At 33.8% G+C, this 15,000-nt stretch overlaps 2 protein-coding genes across 11 annotated transcripts in view; both read left to right on the top strand.

Moving 5' to 3' along the window:
• Window positions 1-15,000, top strand: part of OtopLa (Otopetrin-like a) — an 810,925-nt gene that overhangs the window by 471,099 nt on the left and 324,826 nt on the right. The gene's annotated exons all lie outside the window — the stretch shown is intronic.
• The window catches only part of LOC137631634 (uncharacterized), a 34,701-nt gene continuing 21,189 nt past the window's right edge, over window positions 1,489-15,000 (top strand). Inside the window, exons 1-2 of the mRNA XM_068363507.1 lie at window positions 1,489-1,608; window positions 14,865-15,000. The exon at window positions 14,865-15,000 is cut by the window's right edge and continues 1,334 nt beyond it. The gene's annotated coding sequence lies outside the window, so the exon portion shown is untranslated. The remainder of the gene's footprint in view (window positions 1,609-14,864) is intronic.

Below are 15,000 nucleotides of genomic sequence, written 5' to 3'. Positions count from 1 at the left end.
CTCTCTCTCGTCCACTAATCAGTCTCCACCCCTTCCTTTGACGGCATTCATTTCTTTCCTGTATGACTTTAATTAATGTATAAAAAGATTTTACGATTGTGTGTGTGTGTGTGTGTATGAAACTATGTCGCTGTGCGAAGTAACTATTACCGTAGATAAGATACTTGAGGTCATTAGGGTATTGCCCTAGATGTCCATTCATGTCCACATTCCCGAAATGTTGTAGTTTTTTTTCATCTTTATGCAGCTTCTTTGGTGAGGGACATTCATATATGATTTTGCGATTAGTTATCGTTCTATTTTGGTGCAAGTTCGTTAACGTACGTTTCTTATGGTTCATTTCATATGATTATACATGGCTGCCAAATAGCAGGTAAATTATTTATACTTGAGAGAGAGAGAGAGAGAGAGAGAGAGAGAGAGAGAGAGAGAGAGAGAGAGAGAGAGAGAGAGAGAGAGAGAGAGAGAGAGAGAGAGAGAGAGAACAAAAATTGCGTTTAACTCGTTCATACAAACCCATCGTTTTGTTTTGTTGTAATATACTTTCACCGTAATTATTATTATTATAATAATTACTACTACTACTACTACTACTACTACTACTACTACTAGTACTACTACTACTACTACTACTACTACTACTACTACTACTAGCTAAGCTACAACCCTAGTTGTAAAAGCAGGATGCTGTAAGCCCAAGAGTTCGAACAGTGAAAAATAGCTCAGCGTGGAAAGGATTTAAAGAAATGAGATACAAGAAAAGTAAAGAAAATTTAGTTTGAATTAAACGGAATAATTTCTTTTTTTTAACGTACTGAAATTTTTTATCATCATTATTATTATTATTATTATTATTATTATTATTATTATTATTATTATTATTAATGCACTGAAGATTTATAGTTTAGATATACATCAAATCGAAAATCCCATGCATATGCTTTTGACATGTTTTCAAAATCTATTATATTTTTATTTTCTTGAATAAGAAAATTGATTGGGTCTCTTTTGTGTGTGTGTGGTTTTTTTTAAGCATTGCTGGTGGCATTGATATGTTTACATGCATGCGTGTTAGAGTTTGCGCCGGTGCACTTATTTTATGTTTTTATGCAGTTGCCTCGAGAGAAGCCAAATTTGGATATTGATGTCAGAGCAGATGTTCAAAGTTGAAATTTACGTTTGGCAATCTCTTAAACATCGATCAAAGGGAACCGCCAGTTCCTTTATAGAATTGCATTGATGTGAAGGATTTTTTTTCGAAGCTCGAGTGATCACTACTTACGAAATCAATACTGTAGAAGATTTTCTACCTTTATGTTTGCAAATGTAGACCTTGAGCTAATGGTGTGTGTTTTCGACGCGAATAAGACAATAGCATTAACGCTAATGAGTCCATCCATAACCCCTTTTTAACCCCACCCTTCTCAACTCCCCCGTCCTTTTCCTGTTTCTCTGATTGTGTGATGATCCCAGTGATGATGATGATGTTTCGGCTCCCGGATTCTGTCTCTCCATAAGCCGGCCGCAGTGTATCATCCGGCCCAGCACTATACACCTGGCTGGACGGGTCACCTCAGCTCCCATGATATTTGTGTCCAGCCTTTTACGGTTTATATTTATTTTTTTATTATTCTGACATCCGTACAAATATTCTTTTTTTCCACCGCACATCATTTACTATTTTTGCATGTGGATTAACGCTTTACTCTACTCATTTTGCCTTTTTATCAACATCTCAGAACTGTTGCGTTAGATTCAACCATTTGAATATTGATTGACAAAAAGAAAATGATCTGCCTTAACAGCAAGGGGGTTGCAAACATCGCCCTTAAACTCGTGAAACGTGTTTAGTGAAAAACCTTTTGCACTAATTATTTTGCATTTATCATTTCGGAAATTTTCCTTTGAATTTAACCATTTCGTTATTGATTGACAATAAGTGACCTGGCGTAACAGTAACGGAGCAAACATTACCCTTGAACTCGTGAAATGTGTTTAGTGAAAGTGCTTTTGATGAAACAGTTGAGATGCATACTCGTAATTCATGTTAGGAGTAGATATGTGAAATATATATTAACGTTGTGCATAACGCATCCCCATGTGGTGGAGAGAGGGATTTTCACCGCTGATTAAAATCATGGTGCTAATCATGGTGGTGTTATGGACACAATAGGATGGAAACGTCCTATCTGTATTTGATCTGTGGATGTAACGTGTTAATATTAGTCAGAAAACATATTTTCTTTGTATGTATGTATGTATGTATGTATATATATATATATATATATATATATATATATATATATATATATATATATATATATATATATAATGTGTGTATGTATATGTATGTGCGTTTGCCTATATACATACACCGTATATATACTGTGTTTTAATATATATTACTGCATGTATGTAATGTGTATATACTCATGTATTACAGTATATAATTTGTGTGTGTGTGGTTTGATTTTCTGTACGTAGTTGACGATTTTATTTTACAGGTGCACATCCTCAAGTTTGTTATGTATGTATGTATGGATGTATGTATAGGGGAATGATCTCTCTCTCTCTCTCTCTCTCTCTCTCTCTCTCTCTCTCTCTCTCTCGTCTAAAAGGATTTTTATTCCCACGTCATGAATATTGTTTTTATTTATGCTACTGTTTGACATTTCTGACCGTTTGTCATGTTCTTTGGGTTTTATCCAATGGCTCGGATAAAAGCTAAAGCAAATTACTATCATTATAAAGGTCTTTCATCCTAATTAAATTTTAGCATCATTAGATTTTTGTCAAGTTTGTTTGCATCACAAGTACGTTTTAATTACCAGCGTACGTAAAGGGCTCCCTTCACGGGCTAGGGGGGGGGGAGAGGTGTAAGAAATAAAATACTTTATGGATGACCGACCGGCTGCGGGGATAGGTGACAGGCACCGCCCTTGCTACATATCCAGTGGCTGCTTGGTCCCATCTCATTACCATTTTCCGTTCGGTATCCTGAAAAATTATTTCTTTTATGGTCGGCCAGTAGGCAAAACACATTTGTTACACCGAAGTGTTGTAATGGGCCACGCAAGTTCTTAATGCTTATAGTAGCTATATATATATATATATATATATATACTGTATATATATACACATATATGTATATAAATATGCATACATATATACTATATATATATAATATATATATATATATATATATATGTGTGTGTGTGTGTGTGTGTGTGTGTATGGATGTACGTGCGTGTATATATATATATATATATATATATATATTTATACATGTGTATATATATTATGTATATAAACAGCCGGGTATTTATTGAATTATAATTAATATCGGGGGACCAAATAATGATTCGTGTGCCTTTGCTGACGATGAATAGGCATATCAATTAACAGAATTTTTGTTTGATTAGTGTTGAAAAACGATGACGTGATTAAAAGCTTTTGATTATATTAGTAAATAGTGTTTATAAATAAGCTGTATTGGAGGCAGATATAAATGCCAAATTTAAAGTAGGTAGTTTGTCTTATCAACAGCCAGTTTGTTTACAGTATGCATGTAGGTGCTCTGTGGAAACTGGATGAATTACTTTATGAGAATATATTTATAGTAAACAAAGTTTCACCCTCTTAGGGTTTTGGTATCCTATTGTTAACGTTCCTGCTTGGCGATCTGCTAGACTGGTGTTCAAGACGCGCTCAAGATCTTTAGATTTTAGTTCTGTCTGTCTGCTACCTCACCATCCTTGTAAGCAAATGATGGAGGTTTTGGGGAGCCATTACCTGGCCTCCCCTGTTCCTATCTTGGAGGTAGAGGAGACTTGGATGATGATCATATTTACAGTAGAAATGGTCTCTTGCCTTTGCCATTCACGAGCGACCTTTATACCTTTAGGGTCAGGTCATGATTAAAGTGAACCCTCAGACTAACTAAATATTCTAGAATATTTTATGTTCAAAAGACAGCTTTACCAAAGTCGCATAGGTTTGTATGGATTATTTAATATTACGCACCATTACAAAAGTTTGCGTTATTATTTTGAATATTTAGATATTAGTAGTATATCTTTGCAAATTCGTTCGTTGCAGTTACAAGCATGGAAATGTAAATGTACTGGTCATATTTAGGTAACCAACGAAATATTCCTTTCATTGCTTTCATTGTGTGCGTATATATATATATATATATATATATACTTTATATATATAGATATATATATATATATACTTTATATATATAGATATATACATATATACATATATAATATATATACATATATATATGTATATATATATATGTATATATATATATATATATATATACACATATATATTTTACTGATCATGAAAACCAGTGCTTATTTGAACGTACAGTATGTTTATATTTTACAAATACAATTCCTGATATCCCTTTTTTCTTAACAAGTTGACTTCCATCTGTTTTAAAAAGTAAACATCATTCAGGAAGAGGACCTAAAGAAAAAATTTTCATAAATGAATGTTCTCTATCAGACATTCACGAGAATCGAACCCAACAGTATCATTCAACCACAAGGAAAATTATTGGCTCAATTTATCTTTTAAGTACTAGTACATATACCTGGAAATCACCGAATGATAGTGTTTTGGAAAGTGTTTAGCTAAGAACTGAAATGAGAAATTTCTACTGGCCCTTTACATTACGTCATTATTTTTAGCTACAGTGAATTTCATGATCTTGGTTTGGATATATACACATAGCGTGAATTGATCCCTTAGCCTTGATTTCGAAATTGTAAATCATCTTCCAATCACGTGGATGTGAAGTCGAGATCTTAAGCTTCTAAGATAATTAGATTCATCTATTTTTGTTTCGGTGATATCAGGTTCTCGGGTGAAGAACGTGTCCATAATAGAGGATATATAGTACAATCGTAGGTTTCTGACCTTTTGGTCTCCAGTTACATTAGGAAATTGTTGAAGAAAATGTATTCGATAGGGTGGCTTTCCTTAATACTTGGTTGCCATGTTCGTCCAAGAGACTGCATTTATCTGATCAAATTATGTGACAATATTCCAGTGAACCGCTGTGCAGTTATACATATTCTGTTTGTAGGAAATAAATTTCATGTGAGGAAAACAAACTTGATCACCCGCATTAATTCATTACCATTGGTTTTCTTTCATTATACACACACACACACACATATATATATATATATATATATATGTATATATATATATATTTATTTATTTATTTCGTAAGAACTATTTTCATGTAACTCTGGTAATTAGAAGACATTTACATATACAAATGCAAAAATATATCATTTGTTTATGCTGTCGTCAGTATTTAATGCTATTGGACTATTATTAATGCTCTCTCTCTCTCTCTCTCTCTCTCTCTCTCTCTCTCTCTCTCTCTCTCTCTCTCTCTCAGAAAATTTGATGTGAATATGTAACCCTGTAATGTAATACAATAATATAATTTCCACATCATTTTTTCCTTTCATCATTCGGAATCATAAAGTTAACAATCTTGCTCTTACAACGATAAAAACCATCCACATCTTTCCAACTCTCAACAATGGGCATTGTAAAAAAAATATGTAAGAGAAGTAGCTTAGCAGTATAATATAAAAGAATATAGTCAAGAAATGGTAATGATAGCGGTTGGGTACTCAAAGAATTTCGGGGACCGCTTAAGTCCACCCAGCTGTCAAAGGGCATCAGCATCTGCTGGTGTCAAGTAAAGGGTCAAAGAGATAGTAAAATCAGACTCGGCGAGACAGTAGTGGGATGAATTATTATGGCGCCACCTCCTGCAAGGAGAAAAGAGCTATATATATATATATATATATATATATGACGGTTAAACATTTACATATGCAGGTACACAGACTCCTCTCTAACCAGACCATGGCTAATCTCTCTCCCTCCCTACCCAAGAGACGCGAGAGCTCAGCGTGACCAGAAAATATATATATATAGAGAGAGAGAGAGAGAGAGAGAGAGAGAGAGAGAGAGAGAGAGAATATTACCATAAATCTTCATGCCTTTGTGTGTCTATGAATAGAAATTTATAATTGATGCGCAACTTATCCTTTGTTAAACCTATAAATTTCGACTTGAAGAGAGGGAAGCCTGGGGAAAGGGGAAAGGGGGATGAGGATGTTGAAAGGCCAGGGATCAACAATATTGAATTGAACTTAATTAAATGGAAAACAGCTGGTTCCAGTTATCTTATTGAGGTGTGTGAGTCTCGAATGCAATCAGGCAGCAAGCTGAGTCTCGGGATTGTATGGCCTCGCTTGCAATTTTATTGATTCGTGGATCTTTCAGCAGTGCATATTATTATTATTATTATTATTATTATTATTATTATTATTGTTAATATTATTATTATTATTATTATTATTATTATTGCTACTACTACTAGCTAAGCAGCACTGTAGTTGGAAAAGCAGGATGCTACAAGCCCAAGTATTCTAATTGGCAAAAGCAGCCCTGTGAGGAAAGAAATTAAGGAAATTACAATTAAACTATATATAAAAAGTAGTAAATAATACGGTATATATATATATATATATATATATAAATATATATATATATATATATATGTGTATATATAGTGTGTGTGTGTATGTGTAAGACAGGGCAATTGATATGCATCCATAAATGAGAAACCGAAAGTATGAATTTTTGCTGGATTATTTATTTGTGGAGAGCAAAATTCAAACGAAAAGTAATTGAAAATGAGGTCAACCCGGTATCAGCTGATCTAGGAGGATCTCAAATTGCAGTCAGTTTATTCAGCATGGCATTTATGTTGACATTGTTAATTGTGTTAGAAATGTATAGTTTACAAAACACTCCTAAACAATTGGTGATTAGTCAGAATTTACAGTGCAGGTGGCGTTATGCGATAAAAATGATGCAGTTTGTACGTCCATATCCCATCGATCATTTATTAGATGATTATTATTATTATTATTATTATTATTATTATTATTATTATTATTATTATTATTATTTTTATCATTATTATTATTATTATTATTATTAACCAAGCTACAACTCTGGTTGGAAAAGCAGAATGCTACAAGGCTAAGGGCTCCAACAAGGAAAATAGCCAATAGAGGGAAGGATGTAAGGGACTAGCAAATAAAGAAATAAACCATATATAATTAATGAATAAAAAAATTAAAGATATTTTAAGATCTATAACCAAGTTAAAAAAGATCAGTTATAACAGGCCATATGTATTTATCAAAATTAGATTTACAATCAAGAATTACATCTGGAATTATAAATGAGTTATATATAGTTGAAGAGTTATCATCAATGTAAAGTTCTGATTTTAAGGCTTTCGTAATTTATAGATATGATAGGGAAGTTCCTCACATCAAGCATTTTTATAGAAGGTTCATATTTTATTTCATCGATTCTGGCTACCCCAAAACAAATATAATATTCAGTCCCTTGTTTATTGTAAATCCGTCTAAGATGCCTTAACACGTCCTTATACATATTCAGGCAAGCGGCTTCATGTTTATTATCTTTTCTTTGAAAATAACAAGTCTGTTTATTTACTTTTTCTTTGTCATTAATTAGGATTCTTTCTTGTTTATTATTTACTTATTAATTATTATGACTTGATGTTGTTAGTCTTTTGTTGTTGATCCTAAGAAAATGTTGGAATAGAATTAATGAAGATTCTAAGATTCTGGCAAAATAACTTTAGTGCCGGGGATGAAATTTAGTAAGAAACTTATTCAATTTTAGACTAAGCAAAGTTGCTTCTCAAGGCAAATGACAATAGTATGTCTGTGTTTTCGAAGGCACATTTTTGGAAGCACATCTTACGCTTATTAACTACAAGTAATAGTACTTTCAGATTAAGACGTGCGTGACTAATTAGCGGAAAAGTTGTAATAATATTCACCACAGTGTTATAGACAAATTATATCAGGTCTATGGCTATATAATTCCAGTGAAGGTATGTTTCTCAGGAAAAAAAAATGTGAATGTGTAAGAATTTATCCATCTTTTATTAAGAGTTAATATGCAAATCTCTTGCAAGCTCCTGCATATGCCAAATCACCTGCAAACAACAGACTATTAAAAGAGGAATCAGTTTAACTGATATCAAAGCGAGAGAGAGAGAGAGAGAGAGAGAGAGAGAGAGAGAGAGAGAGTTCTAATGATATTTATTTTTAAGAGTTCGAAGAATTGACGCTGACCCCGTTAACTCTATTCTCATTGTAACGGGGCTTTGGGATTTTAGTTTGTATGATGCTCTGAAATCACGTTTCCTTTTATTTGGAGGAGAAGAGAGTTATTGATTTTATTTTGCTCTCTCTCTCTCTCTCTCTCTCTCTCTCTCTCTCTCTCTCTCTGTTCTCGAGAATTAAGTTTAGTGTGATTTTCGTCCTTTGTCGGATATCAGATTAATCGTATTTTCACAGATGGTCTTGAATGATTGAGTTACAAAGTTCTTGTCGATTCAGTTTAAAACATTATTTTTTCTCCTAATTTTAGGTAGTATTTTTTTTTAGAGAAATATTCGTTTAAACTGATGTGATTTAGGAAAAATGTGATAAAACATAATACAACTGCTCATGTTTATAATCATACGAGAAAATGTGTAACAATTCCCATTTCACAGCATCCGAAAATTCTAAGCCAGTAGCCAACAATACCAGAAAACAAAAAGTAAAAGAAAAAATAAAAAATTTTTGTACTACACTAACTTTAAAACCATAATAAAAAAAATATCTTATATATAGATAGAATTGTGGCCAAACCACTTTTTCCACCACTCTTACTAATACTTAATTTTCCAAACGATTTCCTACCATGAATTGTTAGCTAACTTCCATCATTATTCTTTCACCCACCTTTCCCGTCACTTCAAGAGAAAAGTAAAACTTATATCATAAGAAACGAAATTCTGTAAGATCTCTATACGTTTGATAAATGAAAATTTTCACAGGTAATCAGCGGTTATGAATAAACTTTAAGTTTATATGCTCGATTTTTCGGCGTCCTCTAGTCGGCTTTGCTCGTTCTCTATTCAGTTTTTGAATAATGAAAAATCACTCCGGTTCAAAAACACATTTTCGGAAGTGACGTGCGTTGCCTTTGTTCCGGTCATTTTTTTTTGGGGGGGGGTTCTGATTTTTAGAAGACGTGGGGCTGAACATTGTGTGGCAATTTAGTTGCAGGGGCACGTTCGTAGTAGTGTTGCAATATTCTTTCCCCCATGTGCAAAAATTGTACCATAGAATGGCCTTCAATAGATTGCTACGGGAAGATTTAAGGTTGCTATTTAAGTTCTAATAAAAAAACATATTTTTTTTTTCATCATTCCTCACGTTGACTTTACAGTGTTACAAAATTGCAATAAAAAAGGTAATAATCCTGGAATAAATTTTTCCTGGCATTTGCCCTTTTAAAACGGATATATTGACGTAAAGGAGTCATATTACGGTCACCAACCCGTAAAAAAATAACAAATTAGGGTAAAAGTTACGGTCGCCTATATTTTACTGAAATACGGATGAGAACAGTATATTTTAACGGAGAATTCCAGATTAAAATTTAGTTTTTTTAACAGTGCACATAAGGGCAGTGGGCTGTGGAATGAAATAAGTAAAATTATAAGAAATTTTTTGTTATGGCAACTACTTCAAGACTTTCGGATAAAAAGAGGAAAGATTGAAAGTTAGGACATCGTTTAATGTGGAATGCTCATGTATATTTTTAATAGTTGGACATATTGGAATGCGAAAGCTACTTTAAGAAACGTTGACCGTGGAATCCATCTCTTTGCCTTCCTTGATGCCATTTTGTCATCCGGGCTGTGGCACGAAGTCTTCCTCTACCTTGTCTCTGTCAAGTTCCCCCCTTTTCCATAGGAAGACTTTGCTGAGTACCAATAAACGGAAATTAATTAACTTGAGATATTACGAGTGAGGAAAGGAGGCAGGGGAGCCAAGTCCCCCCTCCCCCCCCCTCTCTCTCTCTCTCTTCTCTCCCTCTTGTCTATTGCTTTCTTGTTACTTTTCAATCTCGATTGCCAAGAATGACAGGGAGAAATATATATAGTGCACCTTATTATTAAAGTAATATTATTGACTTGATTATTTTTAGTCTTGATAGTTTTCGTTCTCATGTGAATTTTGAGAAAGGCTTTATTTAGCACTTATGAATTTACGGGGCTCAGAACGCACAGCGTAGATTAATTTGATAAGAGTAATATGAAGTTTTTGTGAAGATAAGAGATTTTTTTTTCTATGTACACAAGAAATTACCTGATTTAATTTGAAATTAGATATCAGATAAGGATATGATATGTCTTTTTGACTAATTCAATACTTTTACAATGGATTGCTGAGATATTTTTTTTAAATAAAGGCCTGGATGCAGTTTGGAGATGCTGATTACTACTAAAACATTTTCCTTGGTAGTAGTAGGTGGAGAAGAAGAGCAAACACAGGAAAGATTTTAAAAGATATTAGGAAAGGATGAAGTTGAAAGTGTACTGATAGGAAATGACTTGTGGAAAAATTAAGGCATGCTAATGTTATAGGTATTTAGGAATACATTTTACGAAGGATGATAGAAGATTGGTAATGTTGGGATATATTTGTCTGATCGTTCATAACAAACGAACCTAGCATGGGTGACCCTGAGTAGTACAGCTTCACTGATCATTGCGATGCCCAAACCTTTTCACCACGTTAAGGTATCCCCAATCAGAAAGAGCTTCGGCTTATGGCATCTTGCTTTATCGACTAGGGTTGTAGCTTAGCTAGTAATATATATATATATATATATATACATATACATACATATATATATATATATATATATACACACACACAACATTGGTGGTGGGTTTATGGTGAATTTGACTGCTGTCTTTTTTACTTTCCTCCACACAGAAGATGGTGGTGTTTTACACACACACACACACACGCACGCACGCACACACACAAGCTTATTTAAGAGTTTATCGCAAGAATGAGATGGGTATCAATTGTAAATTTGGGCAAGCAAGCGAAAGTGAAAAGAAATCCCCGTCTGTGAGTGCGGGAAATCGTAAATATTCCCTTGACGTGGAACGACTTATGATATGGATGAATGGTGATAAACGGTTCAAGATTTGTGAATGGGTTGAAATCGTTGCTCTGAGTTATAGATTGCTTAGTGATGATTTATTACTATTGGGAGAATCTTTGTTTTCGATTGACTTTATTTGTGTTACTCACCATATATATATATATATATATATATATTATATATATATATATATATATATAGTGTTTGATTTTCTTGGTCGTCTTGATAAGAATGTTTAATCGGGAAAAAATTAGAAATTAAAATGCTGTTGTAATTATTTCTTAAATGTGATTCTTGACTGTACGCTAGCACCGATAGCTCTTGAGTTCTCGAAATCACAACTACTGTTTAGAAACGCTTATTTATTATTATTATTATTATTATTATTATTATTATTATTATTATTATTATTATTATTACTATTATTACTATTATTATTGTTATTATTATTATTATTATTATTATTATTATTATTATTATTATTATTAGATCGCTTGCACTGAAATAGGAACAGGAACACTTGAGTCAGTCAATTTGATTACAGTGCTTTAAAAGCTATGGTGAGCAGTAAGGAAGGTAAGGACAGGATAGCCATACATGTAACTACAGGCTCAGTTATAAAACAGGTAGAACTATTTAGATACTTGGGATATACTATAAGTTAGGAGGGACGATGTTAGGCTGAGGTTCAGAATAGGATAAAAGCAGCCTTGGGGAAGTGGAGGGAGGTAACAGGAGTATATGTGATAGGGAAAATGCCAGTCAATCTAAAAGTTAAGATCTATAGCACAATGATAAGACCAGTGTTAATATAAACAGAAACGTGGGTTTAATACGAAAAGAGGAAGCAAAGCTTGTGAGAACAGAGATGAGAATGCTGAGGTATTATGAGAATATCACTGTTTGAAAGATTGGAGAATGATGAAATAAAAAGGGGAGGCGTTGTAAAGATTACAGAAGTGATAAGAGTGTCAGACCTGAGATGGTGTGGGCACGTGTTGATGATGGATGGTGGGGAGGGAGTAAGGAGGGCTGGGTAGTAACCTGTTAGGGGGAGAAGATCGAGAGGGAGGCGGAGAATTAGATGGTGAGATAAGGTGAAGGAGGATATGGAGAGAAGAGCTTTGGTGGAAGAGGATGCCTTTAATAGAAGGATTGGAGAGGGCGCATCTGGCAAGCTATCCCTTAATGTAGGGATTACGGTGGGGAAGAAGAGTATTGGAACTTTCAATAGCCTTCTGTGTTTCCCACATCTCATCCTTCTCTGCCTTAGGAGTCGGGTTTTCATTGGATATTATTATTACTTTTATTTATTTAAAAGTATCAGAAATAAGTATAACTGTTCCTAGTTTTTTCTTGTAACTGCTGTAGCTTTTTCATCACTTTTCTTGAACATTTTTATGTTATCGCTCAAATCAACATGGTTGAGAAAGTTGCAATAATTTTACTTTTAAAATCGATAGTTATGTTATAATGTTATATTAGCAACCGTGGAGTTTTAAGCTTTTGCTTATACTTAAATATCTCGTAATCAGTTAGAATATTATTATTTATGCAAAAACATTAATCCATACATTATGAAATGTATCGATTCTGTATAATCAAAAGTAACATAGAATCATTATGACAAGGTAAGCGAGTGAGACGTGACCATCAATTACAGTAGTTCAACTCAGTTCCCGATGACTCCGTTCTCTTCTCTTTCCTCGTCTTCTCCATTGTCCATCTCTCTCTCTCTCTCTCTCTCTCTCTCTCTCTCTCTCTCTCTGTTCGACACTGTTAGTATTCTGTTTCCATTTTCTTTTCATTTGTAAATATATCTTTTTCCTTGCTTATTTTTTTATTTTCCCTACTTCTTGTAGGGGTTAAATTTTTTTTTTGTTACAAGACTGTCATCTTTTTCTATTTCCTATCTATTTTTATATTCAATATTACTTTAAATTTTTAACGAGTATCTTATAATTTGCCTTTCAAACCGCGTTAACCTTGTGCCTCTCTCTCTCTCTCTCTATCTCTCTCTCTCTCTCTCTCTCTCTCTCTCTCTCTCTCTCTCTCTCTCTCTCTCTTTGAGCGCCGCCTTCCTATAAACCTCTCCTCTTTAATAACACCAATGGTGTTGATAATCAGTAAAACCCTTGCGGCCGTATTGACCAAGATCTCGTTTTTGTTTACGGTGTGTCAGTAAGGTGTTGTTTTTTCTTATCTGATTATTCAAGAAAAAAACAAAAACATTTCTCAATATTTCTCCTTTTAATGTTTTTATGACGCCTTTCTTATTACAGTGATTAATACTGAGATCAATATTGATTGAAAATGTAATACCAAAGTGCATTTAATATCTCTCTCTCTCTCTCTCTCTCTCTCTCTCTCTCTCTCTCTCTCTCTCTCTCTCTCTTTTGGAGTATTTTCCAGGTTATGGAAATGAGTTTTTAGGTTTAAATAAATGGTCAGTGTAAAAGAGTGGAGTATTCTTTGATTTGCATTGATAATTAGACGGCATTTTATTAAGGGGAGTAAATTTTTTATTAATATGATTATTTAGTTTTTTATCTTCTTGGGCATAAAATCTATTTAGAAAAACATATTTCAACTTATACGCCTTTTGGCGTTGGAAGGGGTGCTGGAAGGGTAGTTCACATCACTGATTTCCATATATATATATATATATATATATATATGTATATTATATGAATATATTTGTGTGTGTGAGTGTAAAGGATTGAGTATCACCTGTTGACTACCTGTGACTTTAAACGCGCGCAATATACAGTACATGCACACATTTACTGACCTGAATATATGTATACTGTATATGCTGCTTATACATACATACATATATATATATATATATATATATGTATATATATATATATATATGTATATATATATATATATATATGTATATACAGCTTTTTCTTTTTTTTCTTTTTTTCTTTTTTGCTGATATACCTAAAGACATTTATTCCACTCTGTTATTCGAAATTCGATTATTTTTTTCTTTTATGTCATTAAGGAAAACCATAAATCTCTAATTTATATACCTTTTATTCATTTTTTTTTCCATCATTGACATATTGCGTAACATACTAAACGCCCCCTGCTTCAGTGCAGTGTGTGTGTGTGTGCCAGCCGTTCTAAAAGTATCGCTATTAGAGATTACCTTCCGATGTTTAAAGCCGTAAGCGAACTGATGCCTTCGATTCTGTTATCTTTAAAGCTTAGACATGTAAGCTTGATGTCCTGTCCCTCCAGCCTCACCCTTCGCTAACGATCTTACTTCGACAACTCTCTTCACTTTAGTTATTCTGTGGCAATCAATATGGGCAATGCACGCCTAGGGAATGGATGGCATGTGATGTTTTGTTATTGATGGGAATAAGAAGGTGGGATAGTGAATGACGAATGGGGGAGGAACGCATGAAAAGTTCCAGAGAAAGAGATGGATTAGATGTATGTCATGGACGAGAGAGAGAGAGAGAGAGAGAGAGAGAGAGAGAGAGAGAGAGCCAGGTTATAATGGAGTATGTGTGGGTGGCCGAGAACGATCTACCACCTCTATTGCGCAGAGGAGAATACTGTTGATTTTAGTTTTCATAGGTTATAGTATATACAGACTGGTGCATACGCACGTGCGCACCGGCAATTGTTATTGAAGGTAGCTATGTGCATAAGTAATTGGGGAGGACCCTCTCCCCTCTCAGGTGTTGGATTTTCCTTTTGTTTGTTATCTCTTGTTTCCCCAAGTGTAGTGTGAAATGTATTAGATGCCGCGATGAAATATCGAAGGGTCAACTTGTGGTGGTGAGGATGGTGTTAGCTCTCCCTTAAAAATATCGGCTGCAACAGCAACAGCAGCAGCAGCAGCAGCAGCACTGCCACCACGTC

This window comes from Palaemon carinicauda, chromosome 40, assembly GCF_036898095.1.
Source record: "Palaemon carinicauda isolate YSFRI2023 chromosome 40, ASM3689809v2, whole genome shotgun sequence".
Classification (NCBI taxonomy): Eukaryota; Metazoa; Arthropoda; class Malacostraca; order Decapoda; family Palaemonidae; genus Palaemon; species Palaemon carinicauda.
The sequence above is the reverse complement of the archived record's forward strand: the minus strand, read 5'-3'. Positions and strand labels throughout refer to the sequence as shown.